This window comes from Aethalodelphis obliquidens, unplaced genomic scaffold, assembly GCF_003676395.1.
Source record: "Aethalodelphis obliquidens isolate GAN/ISIS:26980383/991018 unplaced genomic scaffold, ASM367639v1 scaffold1, whole genome shotgun sequence".
Lineage (NCBI taxonomy): Eukaryota > Metazoa > Chordata > Mammalia > Artiodactyla > Delphinidae > Aethalodelphis > Aethalodelphis obliquidens.
The window spans coordinates 46086116-46113713 of record NW_020837945.1 but is presented as its reverse complement, the minus strand read 5'-3'; the positions used below and the strand labels follow the sequence as shown (position 1 = coordinate 46113713).

The 27598-nt window shown below is 40.0% G+C and overlaps 1 protein-coding gene across 2 annotated transcripts in view; it reads right to left on the bottom strand.

Annotated features, from left to right (window-relative positions):
- Window positions 1-12425, bottom strand: part of ST3GAL6 (ST3 beta-galactoside alpha-2,3-sialyltransferase 6) — a 103619-nt gene extending 91194 nt beyond the window's left edge. For both annotated transcript variants that reach the window (XR_003432154.1, XR_003432162.1), the window contains exon 1: window positions 11899-12425. The gene's annotated coding sequence lies outside the window, so the exon portion shown is untranslated. The remainder of the gene's footprint in view (window positions 1-11898) is intronic.
- Between the last annotated feature and the right edge of the window lie 15173 nt (window positions 12426-27598).

Sequence of the window (27598 nt, the reverse complement as noted above, 5' to 3'; positions counted from 1 at the left end):
AATAAAAATCCAATACTAAATACTTGGAAGTTGTCCCTAAATTGTACTTAACTCCAAGATGATTCATAAGTTCATTTGTACATTGCTTCAGGAAATGCGCATGTCCTTGCAGTTGTCACCCCCCTGCCCCCCCCACACTTACTCTATATCTGAGATCTCTCTGGGACCCACTCACCACTTCCACAGAGGGACTGGGGAGTCTTCCATTTCTAGCTCCGACTACTTGCTTAATTCTCAATCGTGTACTCCCAACTGCTTGCTGAACATCCCGTCCATCATGTATTTATCAGCACCCACTGTATGCAAAATACTTTACAAAAAGCAGAGTCTACAAATAGAAAACTGAATGTTTTAGTCTTCCACACCAACCAGCCTTTTCTCTTAACTGACTCATTATTACTGATAATGCTTGTCATCCTTGACCTCTCCTTCTTTTCCCCCATCTTACCTGAACTTCTATCCTTCATGTCATTAACACTCCACATTCAGTCATCAAATGCATATTGATTAAGTGCTTGCTATATGTCAAACACTGTTGAAGGTGCTAGGAATACAGTTTGCCGGTGAGGAAACAGGCAAAAATCCTTGCTCTCCTGGAGCTTATATTCTAATAATTAACAGTGTCCTGAAAGAGCTTTCAAATGTCATCTTGTTGAGCCCTTCATCTCCATTTCACCCTCTCACATGGTGTTTATTTCAACAACACCACCCCCCAGCCTAGATACCCAGGGCCACCCCATCAGACATCCCACCACCTAGAGCAGCTCTCTGTGTGATTATATCCTGGAGACCCACAACTTGCTCTTTCACTTCCCAACATTAGGCAAATCTCTCCAAACTCCGCTTAGGCCTCTCTTCCCTTTCTCTCTAGAACACCCTGACTCCCAGCCCCACCCAAACAGAGAACAATAGTGGACTCCACCTTCTCTGCCTCCATCAGTCTATGCTTTTGAAAACATATTTCAGTCATCTTTTAGGGATCTGGTAACTTTTGTCTTTTTATCCTGTAACAGAAAAGTCACTGAACAACAGAACACCAAAGCATGGTTACCTTCTAGAGATAGAGGAGGGATGAATATTTATAGCAGGGATTCATGGGGAAACATAAAGAGGTTTAAAAAAAATTCTTTTTTTTTTTTAAATAAATTTATTTATTTATTTTTGGCTGAGTTGGGTCTTTGTTACTGGGCGCGGGCTTTCTCTAGTTGCGGCGAGCAGGGGCTACTCTGTTGCGGTGGGCGGGCTTCTTGCTGCTGTGGCTTCTCTTGTTGTGGAGCACGGGCTCTAGGCATGCGGGCTTCAATAGTTGTGGCACACGGGCTCAGTAGTTGTGGCTCACGGGCTTTAGAGTGCAGGCTCAGTAGTTGTGGCACATGGGCTTAGTTCGTCTGCGGCATGTGGGATCTTCCCGGACCAGGGCTCGAACCCGTGTCCCCTGCATTGGCAGGCAGATTCTTAACCACTGCGCCACCGGGGAAGCCCTAAAACAAATTCTTATTAACAGTCACCTAATAACACAAGGCAGAGTGTGGCAGCCCCAAATGAATACAAACCCTAGACAGGAGAGAGAGGTAGGTGAAGCAGAAAGAAAGTAACATTTCTTGAGCCCTAAGGAGGGACTTGGCATTCATGATCACATTTAATGATAGCAAACCTGGGAGTTAAATATTACTGAGATAGTATGAAGAGGACAAAAACAGGAACAAAACCAGATTCAAACCTAGGTCTGGGTGGGTCCTGATCCCTGGCACATGCATTCATTTGGCAGAGAGAGAGGGACCTAATGCTTTTGTCCTGAAATCCCTCAAATGACTGACATACACAGAAAAAAACTAAAGTGCACAGATATAACTTAATCCCCAAGTTTCTGGATTTTGATAAAATAGTGATCCATTTATGTCTTTAATTTTTTTTTATTTTCAAGCTAAACACCAACATTTCCATTTCATTATCATTTCTATTTTTTTCCCTAGTAGAAATGATGCTCTTCTTACTGTCCTTAAACATAAAGATCCATCCAGAGTGACCTAACAGGTAAAAACAGAGTCTGATGCAGTGTTCTGTGGGTCTTTTTATTTCTTCCCTTTATAAATGTTATTTCACAATGAATTAAATACTTGCTTTTGGAGTTGAGTAGCCTTTCCCAAACTGTGTTGTTGGAAGATGCTAATCTGAGTTCCAAGCATACAAGATTCAGGACTTCCCTGGTGGCGCAGTGGTTAAGAATCCATCTGCTAATGCAGGGGACGTGGGTTCGAGCCCTGGTCCGAGAAGATCCCACATGCCCTGAAGCAACTAAGCCCTTGCACCACAACTACTGAACTTGTGCTCTAGAGCCCGAGTGCTGCAACTACTGAAGACTGCGCTCCTAGAGCCCATGCTCCGCAACAAGAGAAGCCACAGCAACAATAAGCCACCGCACGCAAGGAAGAGTAGCCCCCTCTTGCCGCAACTAGAGAAAGCCCGCGCAGCAACGAAGACCCAACGCAGCCAAAAATAAATAAAATTTAAAAAAAAAAACAAAAGAATACAAGATCTGAGGCAAATAAGATTGAGTTCTAACCCTCCTCCAAGCCACAAGCAATACATATTAGCATATCAAAGGATCAGATAAAAACAACAATAAAGAATGGTGTTTAAATTTGCTTAGTGGTTAAACAAATTTAAAATCAGCTTGTAGGGCTTCCCTGGTGGCGCAGAGGTTGAGAGTCCGCCTGCCAATGCAGGGGACACGGTTTCATGCCCCGGTCTGGGAAGATCCCACATGCCGCGGAGCGGCTGGGCCCGTGAGGCATGGCCGCTGAGCCTGCACGTCCGGAGCCTGTGCTCCGCAATGGGAGAGGCCACAACAGTGAGAGGCCCGTGTACAGCAAAAAATACCCAAAAAAACAAAAAAACAGCTTGTCTTTGTGGGGGAAAAGACTCTTCTTCAGTATTCTATTATAATCTACTCTTCTATCTCCCCAAACCAGTTAACAGGAGAAAAAATTGCTGTAGATTTGATTCTCTGTATATCCAGGTAGAAAACCAAGGGCTGGGATCTTTTCATAAAAATCAACCATGAATATAAGTTTGGACATGAATGTCACTTACTTCACGAGAAATATTCTTAGAAAAAAAATCGTATGGCAAACTTGCAGTGACAGATTTATTTTTGTTTTGTTTTGTTTTGTTTTTTTGTGGTACATGGGCCTCTCACTGTTGTGGCCTCTCCCGTTGCAGAGCACAGGCTCCGGACGCGCAGGCTCAGCGGCCATGGCTCACGGGCCCAGCCGCTCCGCGGCATGTGGGATCTTCCCGGACCGGGCCACGACCCGTATCCCCTGCATCGGCAGGCGGACTCTCAACCACTGCACCACCAGGGAAGCCCGCAGTGACAGATTTAATATAAAATTGCTTCCTATTGCTCTAGGAACCATACGGTTATCAGCATTTCTTAATATTTTACTGTTAGTACTTAATACAATTAGTCTTTTTTCAATAACGTGTGTTTTGGTTCAGATATAATAAAATGAATTCTGGTCAAAATTCAGGTTAATTTCTGAAATCATCTATCTTTTCGCTAGCTGGCTTTTCTTCATCTCTGCAGAAGTAGTTTGTGCAATGTCAAATGTTTTGGCAATCAAAATCTTAGTGCAACAGAAATTCCTTTGGCACCAACCCACGCCTACTTATTTCTACTAAAACTTCATAGTACATCACAATGTGAAATGATCATGTTAATAGGGGGAATGGAATTGGATATATACATCATGATTTCATTGATTTATTCATTTATATGTTTATTGAGAAACTACTATATACCCAGCACAATGGCATTCCAGGCATCAGACATACGGAATCCTAGACATTGGAATTCCTGCCTTGAGAAATGATATGAGGGAAATAGGCATTAAGACTACAAACACTTACTGAGATTCTATGCATCAAGCATTGGCTAAGTTCAAAGAGAACAGTGGTGAATGAACAGATTTTCCACCTTGATGATGATTGCAGATGAGCAGACATGTAGACAAACACTATTTGTCAGGGTATTGTAACTGTTGGACATAAACAGCGTGGTGGGAACTAGAGGAAACAACTTCCTGGGAGCATTTGGAAAGATGATATTTGTAATTTGCTTTATGCAGAAAATAATCTTCCTTGTTTATTTTTTTCCAAAAGGTTTTCCTTTTCTAGTGTTATCTTTGCTTAAAATAAGACATGCATGTACTTAGAATTTGCCAGAAGAGAATCTTACCCAAGGATTCTTAGTCACTGAGATATGAATGACTTTTCCAAAGAGGTCTGTAGAGGTCTCACACTCTGACCCCATCACCTAACAGTTCCAAGCCCTAATTATTGCCTCAGATTTTTGGCCCCGCCTCAGGGTCTCTCATTCTGCAGGACTAGAGTGTGGCCTGAGAATTTTTATTTCTAACAGGCTCCCAGAAGTTGCTGATGCTGCCTGTCCAAGGCCCACACTTTAATAATAAGCATGGTTTAGGGAATTAAATATACCAACTGCTCAAGTTAAAGTCATTATTAAAGGACTGCAAGACAGATGATATCTCTGATTCATAGGAGGAATAACAAGGCATACGTTAGTAATAAAATACAAATTTAGATAGGCAGGCAAAATAAAATAATAAATATTTTATATCCTAAATGCAAGAATCTATTAACTTGAAGTCAGAAATCTGTTATCACTGATTATCAGGATTCAAAATACTTAGAGGTTGAGATGCTTTATGGTTTAACTTGAAATAACTCTTCTTTTCCTCTTCCATAGACAGACGTTTTAGAAATTTAGATTTTAAAAAAAAATTCTGACTACATCCAAACGAGTAACATAATGTTAGATTTTGTGGTGAGAACACAGTCCCAAGGATGTGGGGGAATTTGTTATTTCTTGTGAATGGGCCTCTTGGGAAACAAACTTCTAACACAGCATCAATGAGAGCAAACAAAAGGTACTAGGATGGTGGTGACAATACAGGAGGTCTGGGCAACATGAGGGGGACAGATGCCAACTAAGAGTCTTTAAAAAAAAAATGAAAAGAGAGAATCTATATTTTTAGATTAATCTGCCTGCAGTCTGAAAACTCAATGTGCCTAATATCAAGAGGGCTACACTCCTAGGCTGTTATTAATAGAAACATAACTACATCAAGAAAAGTATCTATGCTGTATTATTTTCCTCCTGCTGCTAAGCTTTGTTACAGCAAATCATACTTTATTGGCTTAAAACAACACAAATTTATTTCCTTACAGTTCTAGAGGTCAGAAGTCCAAAATCAAGATGTCATCAAGGCTGCATTCCTTCTAGAGGTTCCAGGGGGGAATCAGTTTCCTTGCCTTTTCCAGTGTCTAAAGACCACTTGCATTCCACGGCTTGTGGCCCTTCTTCCATTTTCAAGGCCGGCAGCATAGCATCTTCAGGTCTCTCTGTGACACCTGTTTCTCTCAACACATGTTCTTTTCTGACTCTGACCCTCCTTACCTCCCTCTTATAAAGACCCTGTAATTACATTGGGCCCACCTGGATAATCCTCCCCTCTCAATCTCCTTAATTATGTCTGTAAAGTTCCTCTTGCCATTTAGAGTAACATTTTCACAGTTTCTGGGGACAATTTTGGGGGGTACGGGGTGGAGACATTATCTGGCTTCCCACATGTGCCATTTATTTTGTCCTGGCCAAAAACCACTTGGAGTAGTGTTTTCAATGCTGGGCATCACATTTTCAGGAGGAAATTGATAAATGATATTCTATAGAAGAGAAAAATCATGAATCATTCATTCAGTCAGCAAACATTTGTGAAGTGTTCACTATGTGCCAGGCACTGGGCAAGAAGAACTCTGGAGATGCCGATAAGAGCATAGGAGGCTGTAGGATATAATGCTTATGAGCCAGGACCCTGGAGTCTAATCATCTGGTTTTGAATCCTGGCCTCACCATTTATATACTGTGTGACCTCGTAAATTACTTAATCTCTGTGTGCCTCAGTTTTGTTACTTATGAAACTGAGATAAAATTATAACAGTCCCATAGGGTTCTTATGAAGATTATGTGAGATTCTTTTTTTATTTTTTTGGCCACGCCAATGGCATGCGGGCTCTTACTTCCCTGACCAGGGATTGAACCCATGTCGTCTGCAATGGAAGCGTGGAGCCCTAAACACTGGACTGCCTGGGAATTCCTAAGTGAGGTTCTTGATAAAGCCTTTGGCATAATGACTGGCATGTAGAGTTCAGTAAATGTTGGCATTGAGGAGGCGTGAGAGGACTACTGCAGACTGTGGAGCGCCTGACAACCATGCGGAATTTGGAAAGGCTTTCCAGAGCTAGGTCTTGAAAGTTGAGTTTCTTGTAGTTCATTGAGGAGAAATAAGGGATGTACAGTGAGAAGACATAGTGAAAGATTTGGAAACCACAAGGTATGGCTGAGCAGAACGGGGGAATTTAGCTTAGGAACTTTAGGAAAAGAGTTAGGAGTCACATGAGAGCTACATTTAAATCCTGTTGCTTGGGCAGTTGACACAACACAAAGAAATTAGGCTTATTTTCTTCTATCTGGAAAAATATCCAAGCCCAAGTGAAATGACAAAAACAGCATTCATCTCAATATTTGAAAGAACTTGTGAATAATAAGGATTCCTTTAATGGGGTGGGTGGAATCATATAAACCCTTCTCTGTGCTCCACTGACTGTCAAATACACTGCCTTCTTGATGCAATGGTCTGTCTTAAATTCATTTTTCCCTGTACCCTTGTCAATAGAAACCCAAAGATTTTAAGGACTCGGCTGGCCATAAACTTTAAGGGAGACTGGGCTTCTCCTAGTCCCAGGGGTGTAAATCAGGATGGGTTTGAACCAACCATGGCAGCCACTGCCTTTGTGGTTGAGGAGGTTAGGAACCAGCATGCCACACGATTCTTGCCAATGCGATAAGAGAGGAGGGCCTTTGGAAAAGTTTTCCTCGTCTCTTCAGAAGATAAATGAGGAAAGGAGTGCTCTCTCTGTCCTTCTTCCAGCTGGGAGACATCAAGCCAGTGTCTGGAGAAGGCAGAACAAGAAGACAGAAAGGATCCTTGATGAGGTGGACCAGCTGCTAAATGATCTGACCCTGGAATCGTTATAAAGTATGTCTTTCATTATATTAATATGTAATATATTAAAATACATTCAGTGTTAAAGTCAGTCACATTTTTCCTTCTTACAGCCCCAAAATCATCCCGCATATACAACTAGCAGTCTAGAACCCTGACAATCCAGGCTGTCATCAGAAAATAACCATGGGGGCTTCCCTGGTGGCGCAGTGGTTAAGAATCCGCCTGCCAATGCAGGGGCCATGGGTTCGAGCTCTGGTCCGGGAAGATCCCACATGCCACGGAGCAACTAAGCCCATGCACAACTACTGAAGCCTGCGCGCCTAGGACCCATGCTGCAAAACAAAGAGAAGCCACCGCAATGAGAAACCCACGCACCGCAACGAAGAGTTGCCCCCGCTCGCCGCAACTAGAGAAAGCCCGCGGGCAGCAACAAAGACCCAACGCAGCCAAAAAATAAAATAAAATAAATGCAATAAAGAAATTTTAAAAAAAGAAAAGAAAAGAAGCATGGTCTCTCTATGGTTTATCGAAATGTTGGCTTTGAGAACTAATTTTAAATTAAGATTACTGACCTGATTTTCAGGTGGGAGATTCTGTTAGACACATTTCTTGGTTCATTTTTTTCTCTACTTATCTTCAGTTTTATCTTTTGGATCAAACCATATCATTAAAGGGCTAGGTACTTATCCAGCCATTTAAATTAACACCACAAGGTGTCTAGTGATGGAATAACTTGGCTGTATTAACAATATAACTATTTTTCAGAATTCCTGCATAGGTGAAGGATTAATTTTCTAACTCCTAAAATTTCTACAAGTCTAAGAGTCTGTGCTATCAACATTTCTAAGTAATGCACTAAACCCACTACATATTGATAAACTGATTATTTTGCTATTGCAGAAATTCATCCAAGAGATACTCAGGAAAATATGCCAACAGGAGCAAAAGATTATTTCCCTTTTGGAAGAGAGAACTGTCCCTCTGATTTCTGCTAAATGTCCTTTTTGGACCATATATTCCTAAATAACCTTACAATCTCCTTAAGTTTCTCACTTCTCCATTTCCACCTCTATCCCCTCCAGCTCATTCTTATTTTCAATCAGGATGAGTTGGAACAGTTTACTGGCCCAGGTTAGGTTCTGGAAAGGGACAGCTCCTCAGAGATAACAGAGACATGTTTTCTCTTCTCGCATCATTTTTCTTTAAAGATTTTACAGGACCTATGCCTGCATTTACATCTGAAAAGAGTAGTTTCATTCTGAGCCACACCCTTGCCAAAGTTTATTAAGAATACTGGTAAAGTATGACACATTTACAAGAATCCTTTCTTTTAAAACTGGACAGAGCAAGAAAATTTGGTCTGTCATCCCCAAGTCTAGGGAAGAATGTCAAGTCAAAATTTAATTACAAAGTCTAAGACAATGGAAAAAGACAAGGTGTTCCCACTTCTCTCAGGCTCTCTTCCAGTTAGAAGGTGAGGATTTCCAGAAGCCTGCAGCTATGTTTCAGTCATTTTTTGGAGTTTACAGGACTAAACTATATAAGCTATATTTTCTTATTTTCTGTACTCTTGATGCCCTTGCATTTGGGGCCTCGCTGACAGGTGTGATACTGTGATTTATAATAAGAAATATATATTTGGTCTTAGTCCCCATTTCTGGCACAAATTTCCTAAGCGATAAGTGACAAAGGCGTCTTTTGTTATGTTAATGAGATGACTTTTAGACCTAACCTAAGGATAGGGGCTGGTTGCCAAGGGAACCAACTCTGTGATTAGAGGATTGGAACTTTCAGATTCACCCCCAGACCTCCCAGGAGGGGAGAGGGGCTGAAGATTGAATTCAGTCACCATTGGCCAATGATTTAATCAATTATGCCTACTGTAAAAACCGAACAGGATGGGGTTCAGAGGGCTTCCAGGTTGGTGAACACATGAAGATTTGGGGAGAGTAGTGTGCTTGGAGAAGCTCTGTACCCTTTCCCCATTCCTTGCCCTATGTATCTCTTCCATCTGGCTGTTCCTGAGTTACATCCTTTTATAATAAACCAGCAATCTAGTAAGTAAAATGAGCGGCTCTAGCAAATAAACCAAACCCAAGGAGGGAGTCATTGGAACCTCCAATCTATAGATCAGAAGCATAGGTGACAACCGGGACTTGGTGACTGCTGTCTGAAGTGGGGAGGAAGGGGCACTCTTGTAGGACTGAGCCTTTAACCTGTGAGATCTGATGCTACATCCTCTTTTGTGTGCTTATTCTTCCCTTTTTTTTCCTTCCTTTTTTTTTTCTTCCTTTTTTTTTTTTTCCCACCTCTTCAGCATGGGACTGAATAATAATACCTGCCCAATTTATTTTCAAAATGTTTTGGAAAACGAAGATGTTAAACACATACCAGTGCTAGTTTAAAACCTTTAGAGACTCAAAGACCCCACATGTTATGGAGCTTATTTTAAGCCATAATGTAAGTGGAAGAGAGACCAGGAAAATCCTAATTTTTTTTTTTTCCACATGACTTCTACAGTTTAAATATATAATTATAGGGCTTCCCTGGTGGCGCAGTGGTTGAGAGTTCGCCTGCCGATGCAGGGGACACGGGTTCATGCCCCGGTCCGGTAAGATCCCACTTGCCATGGAGCAGCTGGGCCTGTGAGCCATGGTCGCTGAGCCTGCGCGTCCGGAGCCTGTGCTCCGCAACGGGAGAGACCACGACAGTGAGAGGCCCACGTACCGCAAAAAAAAAAAAAAAAAGAAAGAAAAAAATATATAATTATATGTCGATTTCTATTTAAAAATAAAACAGGGTACCTCTTTTCCTGGTGTCCTACACATGTACTTAATCTGGCTTTGGATAATCTAGTTCTAATTGAGCACCTACTATGCAAATCTCTGTGCTCTACGCTATATGAAAATAGGGTGATACGACAGTGAATGAGTGGTGGGGTTCTGAATTCTTTTTTTAACTATTTTATTTTTTAATTTATTCTTTCTAGTTTTATTGAGATATAATCTTTTTTTAACATCTTTATTGGAGTATAACTGTTTTACAATGGTGTGTTAGTTTCTGCTTTATAACAAAGTATAAATATATATAACAAAGTATAAATATATATAACAAAGTATACATATACATATATCCCCATATCTCTTCCCTCTTGCGTCTCCCTCCCTCCCACTCTCCCTATCCCACCCCTCTAGGTGGTCACAAAGCACCAAGCTGATCTCTCAGTGCTATGCGGCTGCTTCCCACTAGCTATCTATTTTACATTTGATAGTGTATATATTTCCATGCCGCTCTCTCACTTTGTCCCAGCTTACCCTTCCCGCTCCCTGAGTCGTCAAGTCCATTCTCCACATCTGCATCTTTATTCCCGTCCTGCCCCTAGGTTCCTCATGACCGTTTTTTTTTTTTAGATCCCACATATATGTGTTACCATACAGTATTTGTTTTTCTCTTTCTGACTTACTTCACTCTGTATGACAGACTCTAGGTCCATCCACCTCATTACAAATAACTCAATTTCGTTTCTTTTTATGGCCGAGTAATATTCCATTGTATATATGTGCCACAGCTTCTTTATCCATTCATCTGTTGATGGACACTTAGGTTGCTTCCATGAACTGGCTATTGTAAATAGAGCTGCAATGAACATTTTGGTACATGACTCTTTTTGAATTATGGTTTTCTCAGGGTATATGCCCAGTAGTGGGATTGCTGGGTCGTATGGTAGTTCTATTTTTAGTTTCTTAAGGAACCTCCATACTGTTCTCCATAGTGGCTGTATCAATTTACATTCCCACCAACAGTGCAAGAGGGTTCCCTTTTCTCCACATCCCCTCCAGCATTTATTGTTTCTAGATGTTTTGATGACGGCCATTCTGACTGGTGTGAGGTGATACCTCATTGTACTTTTGATTTGCATTTCTCTAATGATTAGTGATGTTGAGCATCCTTTCATGTGTTTGTTGGCAATCTGTATATCTTCTTTGAAGAAATGTCTATTTAGGTCTTCTGCCCATTTTTGGATTGGGTTGTTTGTTATTTTAATATTGAGCTGCATGAGCTGAATTAATTCTTAAGGTCATTATAAAAGGTTCTCTGAGGAGGAAACTTTTAAGTTGAAGCCCCAATAATAAAGAGAACCCAGCTATGTAAAGATCAGTGGAAGAAGCAATTCAGGAAGAGGAAGTCAAAAAGAAACAGTATCCTCGGCATCAAGTAGCTCCCAACTAGTCAGGAAGACAGAACTAAAACCAGCTAATTTTAACACACCGTGGCCTTGTCTGTTAGTAAGCTAACATATACTAGCCGTGAGAGCAGAGTGCTCTGAGAACCCGGCGGGAGTGATCAATCAGCACTGAGAAGTGTGAAGGGGCTGTACCAAGCAGGCCATGTAAAGGCGGAGAACATCACTGGAAAGATTTAAATCCTGCCTCCATCAGAGACGTTAGAACAGATTGCCGGGCTTCACTCCACGTTTACTCAGTCAGGATCTCTGAGCTGGCTGCCTGGAAATCTCTGTTCCTAACCAGCACTCTGCTGATGGGAAGACATTTTGAAACCCTCTGGTTCAGAGAACAGGCCTTGGAATCAGAAAAATGACTTGGACACACGGCTTAAGTCTCGCTTCCCTCTTCTATGAAATGAGGATAATAATACAGTCTTCTTCATAGGGAGCTATGAGGATTAAAGGAGGCAGTATTTGTAAAGTGTCACCTGTCACAGCCATTGTAAGAAAAGTGTAGCTTTGCTCAAAACTGAGTAAAGACCGAGTTGTCCCAGAGCTCACACACGTATCTCAGAATCTTACCTTGCGGGGGTGATGACAAGTGGGGAGGTTACAGCTGTCTGGACAGGTGAGGGAGGCTGGAAAAGCAGCAGACAAGGCAAGGGCGGAAGCCAGTTTCCACTGGGGCAGAAGGACAATGAACCGCTGCACCGTTATCAAGGGTTTGTAGGAAACAGCTGGCTTTGCCTCGTCATTTTTTTTTTTTTTTCACTTCCTCATTTCAAATGCAAATTGTTTAAAGGCGTTTCCTCCCTAAAACCTAAGCCTAGTCCTAGGCTAAATCAAAACAAAGTTGTTTTGTTATAAAAGGAAACCCCCCAGGGAAATTAGACGGTTAGCCAGATAGAAGTTGGTCAGAGGGAGGTCAAGTTTGGGAAATAATGGATTAACTCAAATCCCTTCTACAGTCCATATAGCCTGAAAATTGCTGCCTGCAACTGACAGGCTCATCCTTTCCAACAAGCCGGTCTGACAAGCCTGAGGAGGGGTGAAGGCAGTGATCTTACCCACAACCCCTTAACCATAAAATTGTTCATCCCGGACTTCCCTGGTGGTCCAGAGGGTAACACTCCGTGCTCCCAATTCAGGGGTCCCAGTTTCGATCCCTGGTCAGGGAACTAGATCCCCCATTCTTGCCACAACTAAGAGTCCGCATGCTGTGACTAAGAAACCCACGTGCTGCAAATAAAAAAAAGATCCCTCATACCGCCACAACTAAGGATCCTAAATGCTGCAACGGAGATCCCACATGCCGCAACTAAGACCCAGAGAAACCAAAATAAATAAATAAAAATTTAAAAGAAAAAATGGTTCATCCCATCCTAAACCAACTACCCACAAACCAACACGAGACCAAACAGAACCACTCACTTTCAGATCAGCACCAAAAAATTGTTTTCAGGAAATGGTTTACCAGGGTCACTCTTATCTATAGATGTACGAGAAACTACCTGCCTTTCTAGTCTCCAGTTCGCTCCAAATATACCTGAGATAATAGAAATTTCTTTTGGGGGATGACTTCTTTTAAGCCCTCCCTTCCTTCTGTAGTTCTGGTAGAGTGACAAATTGGGTTACCAATATTGTAGTGAGAAGGGGAATGGGTTATAGATTTTGTACTTTGTGATATGAGGAATGGCAGCTGGACAACACGTTAGAAGGACCACTCACATACTGCATCCTGCTTTCCAGAGACAGGGAGAGGCAAGAGTAAGAGGATCAGGGGCTTTGGGGTCAGCCAAGCCTAGGTCCAAATTCCTGCTGGGCTTGGTAATAGCTGAGTGCTGGAGAAGATGCATTTGTTCATAGAGTTTTCTTATCTGTTTCGTGACAGGCACTCTTCTCTGTCTGGCGACTGCAATAAACAGTCATTCTCTTGCCCTCAACATTTAACCTGTGATCAGTTATCTGACCATCTAAACTAATGCAGGCCCAGATAGTTCTTTGTATTGTGAAAGCAAGTAAGGTTTACTCACAACGGATGCTTTTTAACCAAAGTATCTCTCAGTTCAAAGCAAAGAAACCTATTTACTTTTTATGACTGGGATATATATATAGAGAGAGTGCTACCGTGCATTTATAATGATAAGAAAATTAAAATTTCATCATTTAGTCAGTGCTTAAGGTTTGGTTCTGAAAAGACAACATTCCCTATATGTATATTTTTTTTAATTTATTTTTTGCAGCATTGGGTCTTCATTGCTGTGCGCGGGCTCTCTCTAGTTGCGGTGAGCAGGGGATACTCTTCGTTGCGGTGCGTGGGCTTCTCACTGCGGTGGCTTCTCTTGTTACAGAGCACGGGCTCTAGGCGTGTGGGCTTCAGTAGCTGTGGCTCACCGGCTCTGGAGCGCAGGCTCAGCAGCTGTGGCGCAGGGACTTAGTTGCTCCGTGGCATGTGGGATCTTCCCGGACCAGGGATTGAACCTGTATCCCCTGCATTGGTAGGTGGATTCCTAACCACTGCACCGCCAGGGAAGCCCCCTTCATTTTAAAGTTTGATTCTTTTATACATGTACAGAATAATTTCAGTGTGAAATAGCAAGCATGTCAGAACAAGAAATCTCCAGACAAAGAAAGAAAAATATAACCTCCGTAGGTTATGACTATCACTGAAATAAGGGCACAAGGGATTATGGCAATATTAAATAGTGTCATTGATTAGTAAATGATCCTAGTGGGAAGTTAGGGCCAGGAAATTTTCTAAAGAACATGTGTTGATCAGGTGATAGCTGCCCTCTCTCCATCTAGGTGTGTAACGTGCCCACACACAACCTTTAGTAGGGGTGTGACCATCAGGGGCCACAGGAGCAAAGTAAATAGTAGCCACACTCCATTGAACACCTACGATGTGTCACAATGATAGGTACTTTATATATTTTCAATATACTATCTACTACTTTTCCAAAACTCTCACAGAAAACAGATGCTGAAAGGTTAAATAATTTACCTAAAGTCCTATGTCTAGCAAACCAGAGAATGGATCCCAGGCTTCATTCTTTCTATTAGACTAAGAACCTTCAGTTTGGAAGGAATGTAACATTATGAAGTGGATCGAGACATCAAACACAGTTTTCACCAAATAGTTCTGCAGACCTCCCTATTTCACGTCAGACCCTAATCTTTGTGCAGGGGAAGTAAAGATGAATAACAGATCTCTGCCATTACAGAGCTCATGCTCCAGGCACACAAGCAAATTTAATAGTAATTCATGCTACGAAAGAGGCATGGATATGCTTCTCTATAAATGCAGGGAAGAGAAGGGGGGATGGTTGCGGGGTGCTTGTTGTGGGCAGGTTTCTGAGGTCATGGTACACTGAGGTGAGTATTATTCACCACTAGTCAAGACTGGCTGGGAGTGGAGTGAGAGGAGAAGAGAGAACAAGAGCTGAGTGGTGTATCTCATGACAAGGTCATTAGAGAGAATGGTGAACCACCTTGTGTGGCCCATGAGAGCCAAGGGAGAGTCCATGAAGACAGTTTATTAGTTTCTCAGAATCATGAGGACCATGAATAATGTGTAGAGAATTTGGAGATTCTTGGTCATGTGGTAGCTTTCAAGGGCATTAAGTGAAGGAAATGGTACTGAAGGAATAAAGGTACTGAAATCAGATCATTCTGATCTGTGTTCAGTACCTTTATTTTTTAAAATATTTATTTTTTTGGTTGCACTGGGTCTTACTTGCAGCAGGTGGGCTCCTTAGTTGTGGCATACAAACTCTTGGTTGCGGCATGCATGTGGGATCTAGTTCCCTGACCAGGGGAACCAGTTCAACCAGGGATCGAACCCGGGTCCCCCGCATTGGGAGCACAAAGTCCCATCCACTGCGCCACCAGGAAAGTCCCTTCAGTAACTTTATAAATGGCCTTTAACTATTGCTCATCAGGGGAAAGTTAGATGATTTGAAGATGTAAAATAATCTCAAGAAAGACTCTAGCAACACAATACAAGGCACTGCCCAGGAGGTTATGTGTTCAGAAGCTCAGGATAGAACCAGATTTCACTTAGAGTCTCTGACAGAAAGGGTGACTTTACCAGTGAAAGTAAATTGTAAAGATCTGACTGTAGCACATATATGAAACTCTTCTAGTTGTTTTAGATTTTGTCTATTTTGACTCATTAAATAAAGAAATCTTGAGTGACGTAGATTTTTTTTTTGCTGTGATTAAATCCTTTAAATAAAAATTTAGAATTAAAGTGCCAGTTTCTATGTGCCTGTTTATGTGTGCAAGCCTGTGCTTATGAAAATATTAATTTTTATCCAATAACTTTGGACCAAAACAGTGAACGAAAAATAAAATTTGTCTATATATTTTTCTGAAGAAAATGAAAACCTTTCCCATTTATACTAGCCACTTTATTCCTAACATAGATGAACAAAGAAATTGTAGTCTCCTTTTTATGTGACTACTGTGTTGTGGGTTTCTTGAATTGTAGAAGACTGAAGGCAAAAGTTCCCAGTTTGGGCCTCTAACAACCTCTGTGACCTTAAGTAACTCACTTAGCTTGTCTAGATCCCAGTTTCCTTAGGTGAAAAATGGGGTTGATGACATATGCTTGATATAATCACATACTTTCTAGTATTTACTCCATCCATAGTAAGGGAAGTAGTATTAGTAGGAGTCAACAGCATAATGGATTCATATTCTGGGTCTAACACTACTTGTTATGTGACCTTGGCAAACTCTGAGAAGAGACTTTTTTTTTAACTTAGTTAATGTATTTATTTTTGGCTGCGTTGGGTCTTCATTGCTGCGCGTGGGCTTTCTCTAGTTGCGGTGAGCCGGGCCTACTCTTGGATGCGGTGCGCGGTCTTCTCATTGCGGTGGCTTCTCTTGTTGCCGAGCGTGGACTCTAGGCGTGTGGGCTTCAGCAGTTGTGGTTCGCAGGCTCTAGAGTGCAGGCTTAGTAGGTGTGGTGCACGGGCTTAGTTGCTCCGCGGCATGTGGGATCTTCCCAGACCAGGGCTTGAACCCATGTCCCCTGCATTGGCAGGCGGATTCTTAACCACTGCGGCACCAGTTAAGTCCCGAGACTTTACTTTTATTTACATTAGTTTCTCCATTTACAAAATGGAGATATGGATGTCTACCTTTGTAAGGCTGTTGTGAGAATTAAATCAGGTATACCTATAAAGAGCTTAGGACAGTGCCTGCTACATGCACATGTGTGTATATGAGATATATATATTTATGACACGTATATATGACATATATATGGACATACATACATGAGGGTTATAAAATATGAGACTGGGAAAAAAGATCCTAAAATATGAGTTATAACATGTATGGATTCGACAGATTGTTTCAGGTTCCACATTGAAACCATTCTTCAAGATGAGTCAAGTTTTGATGTAGTAGCAAAGAATAATATCATCAATTGTCTGAAAAGGCTATTAAATACCTCTTTCTATGTCAATTACTCCTCTGTGTATGACTGGACTTTCTACATTTATTTCAGCCAAAACAGTATAGAGAAGCAGATTGAATGCAAGTACATACATGAGAATCCAGTTGTCTATTAAGCTAAACATTAAAGAGATTTGCAAAACTGTAAAACAGTTCACTCTTTGAACTGTCTTATTTTTTGTTTGTTTTGGAAAGGATAGTTATTTTTCAAAATTGTACATTATGATAACAGGTAATGGGCTTATTTTTTTGTTCTAATCGAATTAATAACTAAATATATGTAAATATTTTAAATTTTTCTCAGTTTTCTAATATGATGGATATTAGAAATATAATATATATCAGTCTTAATTTCATTTAGAGTGGCTAATTGGGAAATTTTCATATTCTTTAGAAAAGCCCACTTTTTGAAAGTGACTTTGGGAAAATCATTTAAACTCTGGGGGAAGGGAAAAATTAGGAGTTTAGGATTAGCAGATACAAACTACTATATATATAAAATAGATAAACAATAAGGTCCTATTGTATAGCACAGGGAACTATATTCAATATCTTGTAATGAACTATAATGGAAAAGAATCTGAAAAATTGTGTGTGGGTGTGTATTTATAAAACTGAATCACTTTTCTGTATACCAGAAACTAACACAACATTGTAAATCAACTATGTATACTCCAATAATAAATAAATAAATAAATAAACTCTAAGTGCTTCATCAATAGATAAACACATAAAAAAAAAAACAAGAATGATGCCACATTATGCCCAAGAGTCAGAGAATTAGACAAGATGGTATTATGAGCTTTCCTACAGCTTGAAGTTTTCATGATTCTAAAATTCTTTTCTATTGATAACTCTGGTTGAACCTATTGCAGGCTTAGCTATCAGTAAAAAGCCCAAATTAAGCCCAATATATTGTCTCATGTCTTTCTCATAGAGGACTGAAACCCATACCCCATCCACCTTACCCTCCGCAAAGCTTCCAAAGAAAGCAGGATTGTGACAGCCAGTGTGAACTGGCTTGCGGTGAACAGGGGCTACTCTTCGTTGTGGTGCGTGGGCTTCTCATTGCGGTGGCTTCTCTTGTTGCGGAGCACAGGCTCTAGGTGTGCGGGCTTCAGTAGCTGTGGCTCACCGGCTCTGAAGCGCAGGCTCAGCAGCTGTGGCACAGGGGCTTAGTTGCTTCGCGGCATGTGGGATCTTCCCGGACCAGGGATCGAACCCATGTCCCCTGCATTAGCAGGCGGATTCTTAACCACTGCACCACCAGGGAAGCCTTGTAATTGTTAATGAAACTTGCTTTACCTTTCCCAGAGGCAAATAATGCTTTTAATTTGATTAAATCCAATTCAATAAGTTGTTTGTGTTTGTTAAACTCCTGAATGGGTTGAGTATGTTTGTGTTCATTTTAACATTTATTATAGAAATCATTCTGTCATCTCCATAGCCATAATTTTCCCTCAGAATCCTATATTGAAAATGTTCTGGAAATATATTATCCCTTTGGGGTTTGTATTACTTTTCTATTGCTGTTGTAACAAATAATCACCAACTACATGATTTAAACACAAATTTATTATCTTACAGTTCTGGGGGTCAGAAATCTGAAATGAATCTCACTGAGGTAAATTTAAAATATCAGCAGTGCTGCACTGCTTCTGGAGGTCTGTGTGCAAGAATCTTTTTCCTTGTTTTTTCCAGCTTCTAGAGGCCATGTACGTTCCTTGATTCCTGGCCCTTTTCTCCATCTTTTTTTTTTTTTTTTTTTTTTTTTGCAGTACGTGGGCCTCTCACTGTTGTGGCCTCTCCGGTTGCAGAGCACAGGCTCCGGACGCGCAGGCTCAGCGGCCATGGCTCACGGGCCTAGCCGCTGTGCGGCATGTGGGATCTTCCCGGACCGGGGCACGAACCCGTGTCCCCTGCATCGGCAGGCGGACTCTCAACCACAGCGCCACCAGGGAAGCCCCCTTTTCTCTATCTTTTAAGTCAGCAGCATAGCATCTTCAAATCTCTTTATGACTCCGGCCTTCTGTCTCCCTCTTCCACATTTAAAAGGCCCTTATGATTACACTGGATAATCCAGGATAATCTATCTTCAAGTCAGCTGATTAGCAACTTTAATTCCCTCTGCAACCGTAGTTCCCGTTTGCCGTGTAACAGCATGCTCACAGGTATAGGGGATTATGGCATGGACACATTTGGAGGGCCATTATTTGCCCCACAGGGCCTCAGCAATGTACGGGGTGATCTAACTAGACTCCCAGTCTTGGAGGTCCCTGAGCTTTATTATTTATCACCAGAATTGGCCAGACATGAAAACCGAAACTCAAAGCCACCAGGGTTTCTGGAGACGCCTTCAGACAAATGCTGGTTTTGGTTCTTGCTTTCCTCTTAGGTTTCCCACTTTTACTTTGATGTTGGTGTTTATGGATACTTTAGTTTCCTTGCCATCTCAGAGAAACATGAAATATATCTTATACTTTTTTTCATAAAGCTTAAATTTTTTGTTTTAATTGAAATATAGTTGATTTACAATATTGTGTTAGTTTTGGGTGTACAGCAAAGTGATTCAATTATATGCATGTAGTTTTTTTCAGATTATTTTCCATTATAGGTTATTATAAGATATTGAATATAGTTCCTTGTGCTATACAGTAGATCCTTGTTGCTTATCTATATTATGTATAGTAGTTTGTACCTGTTAATCACATACTCCTAATTTATCCCTCCCCCATCCCTTTCCCCTCTGGTAACCATAAGTTGGTTTTCTATGTCTGTGAGTCTGTTTCTGTTTTGTAAATAGTTTCATTTGTATTATTTTTTAGATTCTACATATAAGTAATATAATATCATATCTTTGTCTGATTTACTTCACTTGGTATGATAATCTCTAGGTCCATCCATGTTGCAGCAAATGGCAATATTTCATTCCTTTTCATGTCTAAGTAATAATCCATTGTGTGTGTGTGTGTGTGTGTGTGTGTGTGTATACCACATCTCCTTAAACCAGTTGTCTGTTTATGGGCTCTTCGGTTGTCTCCATGTCTCGGTTTATTGTAAATAGTGCTGTTATGAACATCAGGGTGCGTGTATCTTTTCAAATTAGTTTTATCTTTTCCGAATACATGCCTAGGAGTGGTATTGCTGGATCATATGGCAAATCTATTGTTTAGTTTTTTAAGGAATCTCAATACTGTTTTCCATAGCAGCTGCACCAATTTACATTCCTGCCAACAGTGTAGGAAGGTTCCCTTTTCTCCACACCCTCTCCAGCATTGATTATTCATAGACTTTTTGATGATGGCATTCTGACAGGTGTGAGGTGATACCTCATTGTAGTTCTGATTTGCATTTCTCTAAGTAATTAGCGATGTTGAGCATATTTTCATGTGCCTGTTGGCTATCTGACTGTCTTCTTTGTTAGCTTAAATTGTTTTCATTGATTGGGACATTTAGGATAGCAAATGTCCTGTTGTGCCAGGGATCCTACAGCTGCTCTTAGAAAATAAAAGTTTCATCTGGTCTTATAATAATTTGCCTTCTTTCCCTGCAAGTGTAATATCAAAACTACGTACTCTTATCTAAGTAGTTACTCCTTGCCTCCACTCAGTCTGTTTCAGACTTACAAACTTGTAATGAAAGAAGGGGGCATTTTGGGCTTTATTTCTCTTTCTTCCCTCTCTTTCTTCTTGTATTTGCAGATCTTGTTTTGGACTCATCCATTGTCAATCATAAGGGGTAGACAGAGAGCTATTTTCTTTAGATTATTTCCTAAATAGAAAATATTCAAATGCCTACAAATTATTACAATTAATGAGTCATTTTCACTTTGATAGTCAGTTGGAAAAACTTTTTTTAATCTAACTTATATTAATAATAAAAATGCAGCGTACTTATGAATAAATCTTAAAAAGATGTACAAAATATTTATGTGGGAAATTACATAAAAATTTATTAGAAGAGACCAAAGAACACTTCAATAATAGAGAGATGTTTGTAGATAGGAAAAATCAATATCAAAAATAAGTCAGTTCCTTTAATATTGTTAAAATGGTCATACTACCCAAAGCAATATACAGATTTAATGCAATCTCTATCAAATTACCCATGACATTTTTCACAGAACTAGAACAAATAATCCTAAAATTTATATGGAACCATGAAGACCTAGAATTGCCAAAGCAATCCTGAGGAAAAAGAACAAAGCAGGAGGCATAACTCTCCCAGATTTCAGACAATACTACAAAGCTACAGTAGTCAAAACAGTGTGGTATTGGCACAGTAACAGATATGTGGATCAATGGAACAGAATAGAGAGCCCAGAAATAAACCCATACATCTACGGTCAATTAATCTTTGACAAAGGAGGCAAGAATATACAATGGGAAAGAATGTCTCTTCAGCAAATGGTGCTGGGAAAGTTGGACAGCTGCATGTAAATCAATGAAGTTAGAACACACCCTCACACCATGGACAGAAATAAACTCACAAGTAAAGTCAAATATAAGACAAGACACCATAAAACTCCTAGAAGAGAACAAAGGCAAAACATTCTCTGACATAAATCATACCAATGTTTTCTTAGGTCAGTCTCCCAAGGCAATAGAAATAAAAACAAAAATAAACAAATGGGACCTAATCAAACTTACAAGCTTTTGTACAGTGAAGGAAACCATAAACAAAACGAAGAGACAACCTACAGAATAGGAGAAAATATTTGCAAGTGATGTGACTGACAAGGGCTTAACTTCCAAAATATACAAACAACACATACAACTCAACAACAAAAAAAACAAATAACCCAATCAAAAAATGGGCAGAAGTCCAAAATAGACATTTCTCCAAAGAAAACATGCTGATGGCCAATAGGCACGTTAAAAGATGCTCATCATCGCTAATTATTAGAGACGTGCAAATCAAAGGTACAATGAGGTACCACCTCACACCAGTCAAAATGGCCATCATTAAAGTCTACAAATAACAAATGCTAGAGAGGGTGTGTAGAAAAGGGGACCCTCCTACACTGCTGGTGGGAATGAAGTTGGTGCAGCCACTATGGAAAACAGTATGCGGTTCCTTGGAAAACTAAAAATAGAATTACCATATGATCCAGCAATCCCACTCCTGGGCATATATCCAGACAAAGCTATAATTCAAAAAGATACATGCACCCCTATGTGCATAGCAGCACTATTCACAATAGCCAAGACATGGAAACAACCTAAATGTCCATCGATGGATGAATGGATAAAGAAGATGTGGTACCATGGAATACTACTCAGCCATAAAAAAGAACAAAATAATGACATTTGCAACAACATGGATGCAACTAGAGATTATCATACTAAGTGAAGTAAGTCAGAAAGAGAAAGACAAATACCATATGATATCTCTTATATGTGGAATCTATAATATGACACAAATGAACCTATCTACAAAGCAGAAAGAGACTCACAGACGTAGAGAACAGACTTGTGGTTGCCAAGGGGGTGGGTGGTGGGGGAGGAATGGACTTCAAGTTTGGGGTCAGTAGATGCAAACTACTACTTAGGGAATGGATGGACAAGGTCCTACTGTATAGCACAGGGAACTATATTCAATGTCTGGGATAAGCCATAATGGAAAAGAATATAAAAAAGAATGTATATATGTGTATAACTGATTGCTTTGCTGTACAGCAGAAATTAATACAACATTGTTAATCAACTGTACTTCAATTTTTAAAAAATGCCAATTCTTCCAAGTTTATCCCTGGATTTAATAAGATTTCAATAAAAAAAAATCCCAGCAGGGCTTCCCTGGTGGCGCAGTGGTTGAGAGTCCGCCTGCCGAGGCAGGGGACACGGGTTCGTGCCCTGGTCCGGGAAGATCCCACATGCCGCGGAGCAGCTGGGCCCGTGAGCCATGGCTGCTGAGCCTGCACGTCCGGAGCCTGTGCTCCGCAAGGGGAGAGGCCACAACAGTGAGAAACCCGCGTACCGCAAAAAAAAAAAAAAAAATCCCAGCAGAGTGTTTTTTTCCTATTGTACTCGATAAACTCATCCAAAATTTACAGAATTGAACAGAAGGTTAAGAATAGCCAAGGCTCTCCTGAAGAAGAAAAGGAAGAAGAAAAAGGTGTGTTGTGGGAGACTTGCCTCATCAGATATCAAGCTACATTGAATAACATAGTGTCGAACTGGTGTAGACACAGATAAATAGACTACTGGAACAGACTGCAATGCCCAAAACAGACCCACCGATTTATGCACAATTGATCTATGGCAGAGAGAGAATTGAAGACCAGAGGAGAAAGGACAGGACATCGATAAATGGCTCTGTGACATTTAGGTGTCTGTGTCACTTACCTACTGCTGCGTGACAACCTCCCCTACCTGCAATTGACGTCCTTAAAATAACAACCATCTGTTTATTTCACAATTCTTAGGTCAGCAATTTGGGCTGGGATCAATTGGGTGCTCTTCTCAACTAGCTCATTTAACTTCCTCGAGTGTCTCTGAGCAGCTAAAAAACTGCTTCTGTGTTGGTCAGCTGTTGGCTGGAGTGACAATGGTGACTGGGCCACATACCTGTCATCATGCAGCAGGTAGCCCACGTATGTTCACATGGTTGACATGATCAGAGAGAGTGAAGGTGCTCTAGCCCTGGAATTGGTACAACATCAGTTCTGTTGCACACTGATGGTGATATAAATCACAAGACCAGTCTAGATTCAAAGGGTGGAGAAATAAACATCTCTGGTGGAAGAAGCTACAATGTGTTATAGCCATTTTTGCAATCTAGCAGTCTGTCCTTTGAACAAAATAATTATCATTCCTTCCATACGTAAGACCCTCAAGATCTCCTTTAACTATGGCATCAGGCTAGTGTGGAATCTTGTGATCTAAATCAGATCAGATGAGGATCCTCAGAGGGGCTCCTCTTGTCTGGCAACCTATGAACCAAAAAAGACTGATTATCTGCCCTCAACACACCCAGTAATATACATGACTGGGCAGGGACAGGATCATCACAGGAGACACTGCCATCAGAAAGGGGAAGGATCTGAAACTTCACAGCAGACACTTTTCCCATTTAGTTTTTTTGGGGGGAAAATATTCCTTATTAAGTGAGTGGTGATACAGATGTCAAGCATTTATGGTGATAACAGTAAAATTTTGGTGCCAAATACATTTTGTTTAATTTGATGCTTTTCAAAAAAGTATTCTGTGATTTTCTCTTTATACTTTAGTAAAATTTTATATGTAATAAATTTGCAAGTATAATGTCATAGAATTAATGATTTAAGTTTTAGTTTGGAAAATATGAATATGGTATTAGAGTTAGATCTTTGCATTTGTCTTCACATTAAGTTATTTTGAGCCCTATTAAGCCTGCTTAATTCACAGGATTATAGAAAATAGTGACAATGTAGAGGACATCAAACAAGGGACAGATATTCTGTTCATTTATTTTATAATATGGGAAGATGGGACATCACACCCCAAGAAGACAAATCAGGCCAAAGTGAAGCTCAAAAGGACAGGACATACCTCATTAAAGAGATGTAATACATGATCTGGGGGAAAAATCACTTAAACCCTGAAAATCTTAGTTTTCTCCTCTGTTAAACAGGGACAATTTAATACCAATTTCTATATTTAGTTTTCAATTTTAAAAACTAAATGAGATACTTCTTATAAAACACATAGCAGAAGGCCTGACATGTGTAACATTAATTGGTCTATGTAGATGCCACTCTTCCAATTGTTATTCATTTTTAAAATAAATTTATTTATTTATGTATCTATCTATTTATTTATTTATTTTTGGCCATGTTGGGTCTTCGTTGCTGCACGTGGGCTTTTCTCTAGTTGCAGCAAGTGGGGGCTACTCTTTGTTGCAGTGCACGGGCTTCTCATTGCAGTGGCTTCTCTTGTTGCGGAGCAGGGGCTCTAGGTGCATGCGCTTCAGTAGTTGTGGCTCGCGGATTCTAGAGTGCAGGCTCAGTAGTTGTTGTACATGGGCTTAGTTGCTCGGCAGCATGTGGGATCTTCCCAGACCAGGGCTCGAACCCATGTCCCCTACATTGGCAGGCAGATTCTTAACACTGTGCCACCAGGGAAGTCCCCTCCAATTGTTATTCATTTTATTGTTCTCTTTTCTCTTTCCTCCTATTAATCATTATAATTAGCTCTAACTTTTTTCTCTCCTTTCTGTTCCTGTCCTCTTTTCCCTCTTCTAGTCTTCTTTTGCTCATCATTTTTCTCTCCAAATATTTTTTCATTATTTTTTACCCAGATTATAACCTTAGCCAGTGAGGGGCAGCACTCACAGCTAAAGAGTTGTTGACTTCAAATCTCTTATAGTCCTCTGCCTAATAGTCTTTATAAGTCTTTTTTTTCCTGTTTCAGTTATACCTCATTTTAAGAAAGGAAGCAAGTGGAAATTCCCTGGTGGTCCAGTGGTTAGGACTCTGGGCTTCCACTCCAGGGGAACTGGGTTCAATCCCTGGTGGGGGAAGTAAGATCCTGTGAGCAGCACAATGTGGCAAAATAAAATAAAATTAAATTAAACTAAAAAAATAAAAAAGGAGGCAAGCACTTTTAGTAGATTACTTGGTTCCTTTGTAGATCTGTACACTCTTTTAAGACCCATGCCTTTAAATATAGATATTTTAAAATTGCATTTCATGAAAAAGTTAAATTTAATTTCCTGTGCTGTATCCATAATAGTTAACATTTATTGAGAACAAGCTATTTGCTTGTTCTATGCATTTCATGTTTATTTACTGACTTACATACCTAGAAGAGCATAGCGCATGTATTTTACCTGGAAGAGCACAACATCTGACAAAACAGTTTTTTTTTTAAGTTTTTTGAAAAAAATATTACATGTCCAATAAATAAAATGACGACAACACAAATAAGTGCATAGAAATTAGCTTGTACCCATAATTCCATGATCCATAATTGGTTAACACTTTACTATATATCCTCATACATGCATACATGTTTTATAGACACACATATTTTATAACTGAGATCATACTGCACACATAGTTTTTTAACTGCATACACAATTTTGTGATACAGTATTTCTTGATGTTGAATGGGGCCTATACGTTAAGCTCTAGCAGGAAACCAGAGCCATGTATGTTCCCTTTACTGAAGAAGGGTCCTCTTCTCTTTGGAAAAGTCATCATTTCCCATTGGCCACACATATTCAGATTGCTGTGGCAAGGATGACCCATGGTGGTGACAATGACAGATTGGGAGGAAGTAGAGAAAGGTTGTTATCCTAAAACCTTTGTAGTAAACTTATTGTTATTTTGGAGGAAGCTAATGAAACATTTCTCAATTTCCATGAACTGTATGATTAAGCATGCATCTCTTACCATTCTCCAAAGGGTGACATTTTTCTAAAGAGAGGCATCTAAGTGCCCTGAGAAGGTAGCAAATATAAGAGAAGACCTTTATTTAGTGGTCCTAATGAGCTCCTTACACTGATTCTTCCTGTTTTTTACATTACATAAAAATATAGAACAGATACAATGGTAAATTTCTATAAGGAGGTTTCATTAAGAGCTAAAATCTTAAAAAAAAAGAGCTAAAATCTTTGGCCTAATTTGGAAGAGGCTAAAAATTACAGGGTTCATATAGGTCAGTAATGTTTTGGAACAGCAGCAGATGAGGAGATTCTGAAATTCTTAGAGTATGTCACAAGAAGTTGAATTATAGACTGTAGGTTAGACCAGAGATAGACTTTAGCTGGGAAAAGGAAGAAGAGATAATGATTAGTGTGAGTTGAGTTTTTGCAGCAGTCAGAATTAAACACATAGTGATCTTTGAAAGGAAAAATTAATGAAAAGTAGTGTTTATATAACTGCATTTTAAAGAAGTAAACAGTTCTTAGAATGTTGGCCTTAAGCTGACAGAATATTTCCTTTAGCTAGATATTCTCTTATTTTAGACTATATATAAAAGAGAACAAACAAATTGCCAAGTGGCCTCCTGCCAAATCAACAATTATTTTACTCCACTCACATTCCATGCAAGTTTAAATGAATGCTATAAAATCTTAAATCTATAGACTGGGTGTACTTTCACCCAAGTCCTCCTACTGAGAACTCTTAATTAACAACTTATTGGCAGTTTAACCTTAATCTGCTTGTTAAATTATGTGTTGGTGTGAGACACCAGGAATGTCTCATGATGATCACATTTACCATTTATGCCATTTGCAACCATATGCTATTAACAAAATGGTCATTTTGCATATAGTTCACTCCTACCTAGTTTAGTCCATGATATTATACTTGCGAGAGCATATCCAGATGCTGTGTTCTCTATTTAAAACAGTATTTTCCAATCAGAAATGTGTGGCCCTTGATTTATGGATATTGAGTATATGTACTGCAGTGCTAACCCAATATTTTCAATAAAGGAATTTATGCATTCAGAAAAAAAATAAAGGCACTTGTGAACCCTCTGCTTCAGAGATGATATAATTGGTATATTGTGTGCCCTTCTCTTATGGCCCCACCCATGATTAGTGGTTTCCTGAGGACGGGACTTTCCAATGGGTGAGTAACACTAACAGTGACTAATCTGAGGAAATCAAGGGCAAGTTGACTTTGAAAATATCAACTGAACTTATCTGAGGAGTCAACATAGAGGTGAGGGGTGATTTATATCTAACAAGTGAGAACCTGGCTTCTTGGTGTCCCACTAGTTTTACTCTGCAGCTGATGTCAACTAGTTTTTTAGCTATATTTGGATGTCAGTTGTGCCTGTGGATAACATTATATGTTACCATTATAAGATCTTTAAAAGAT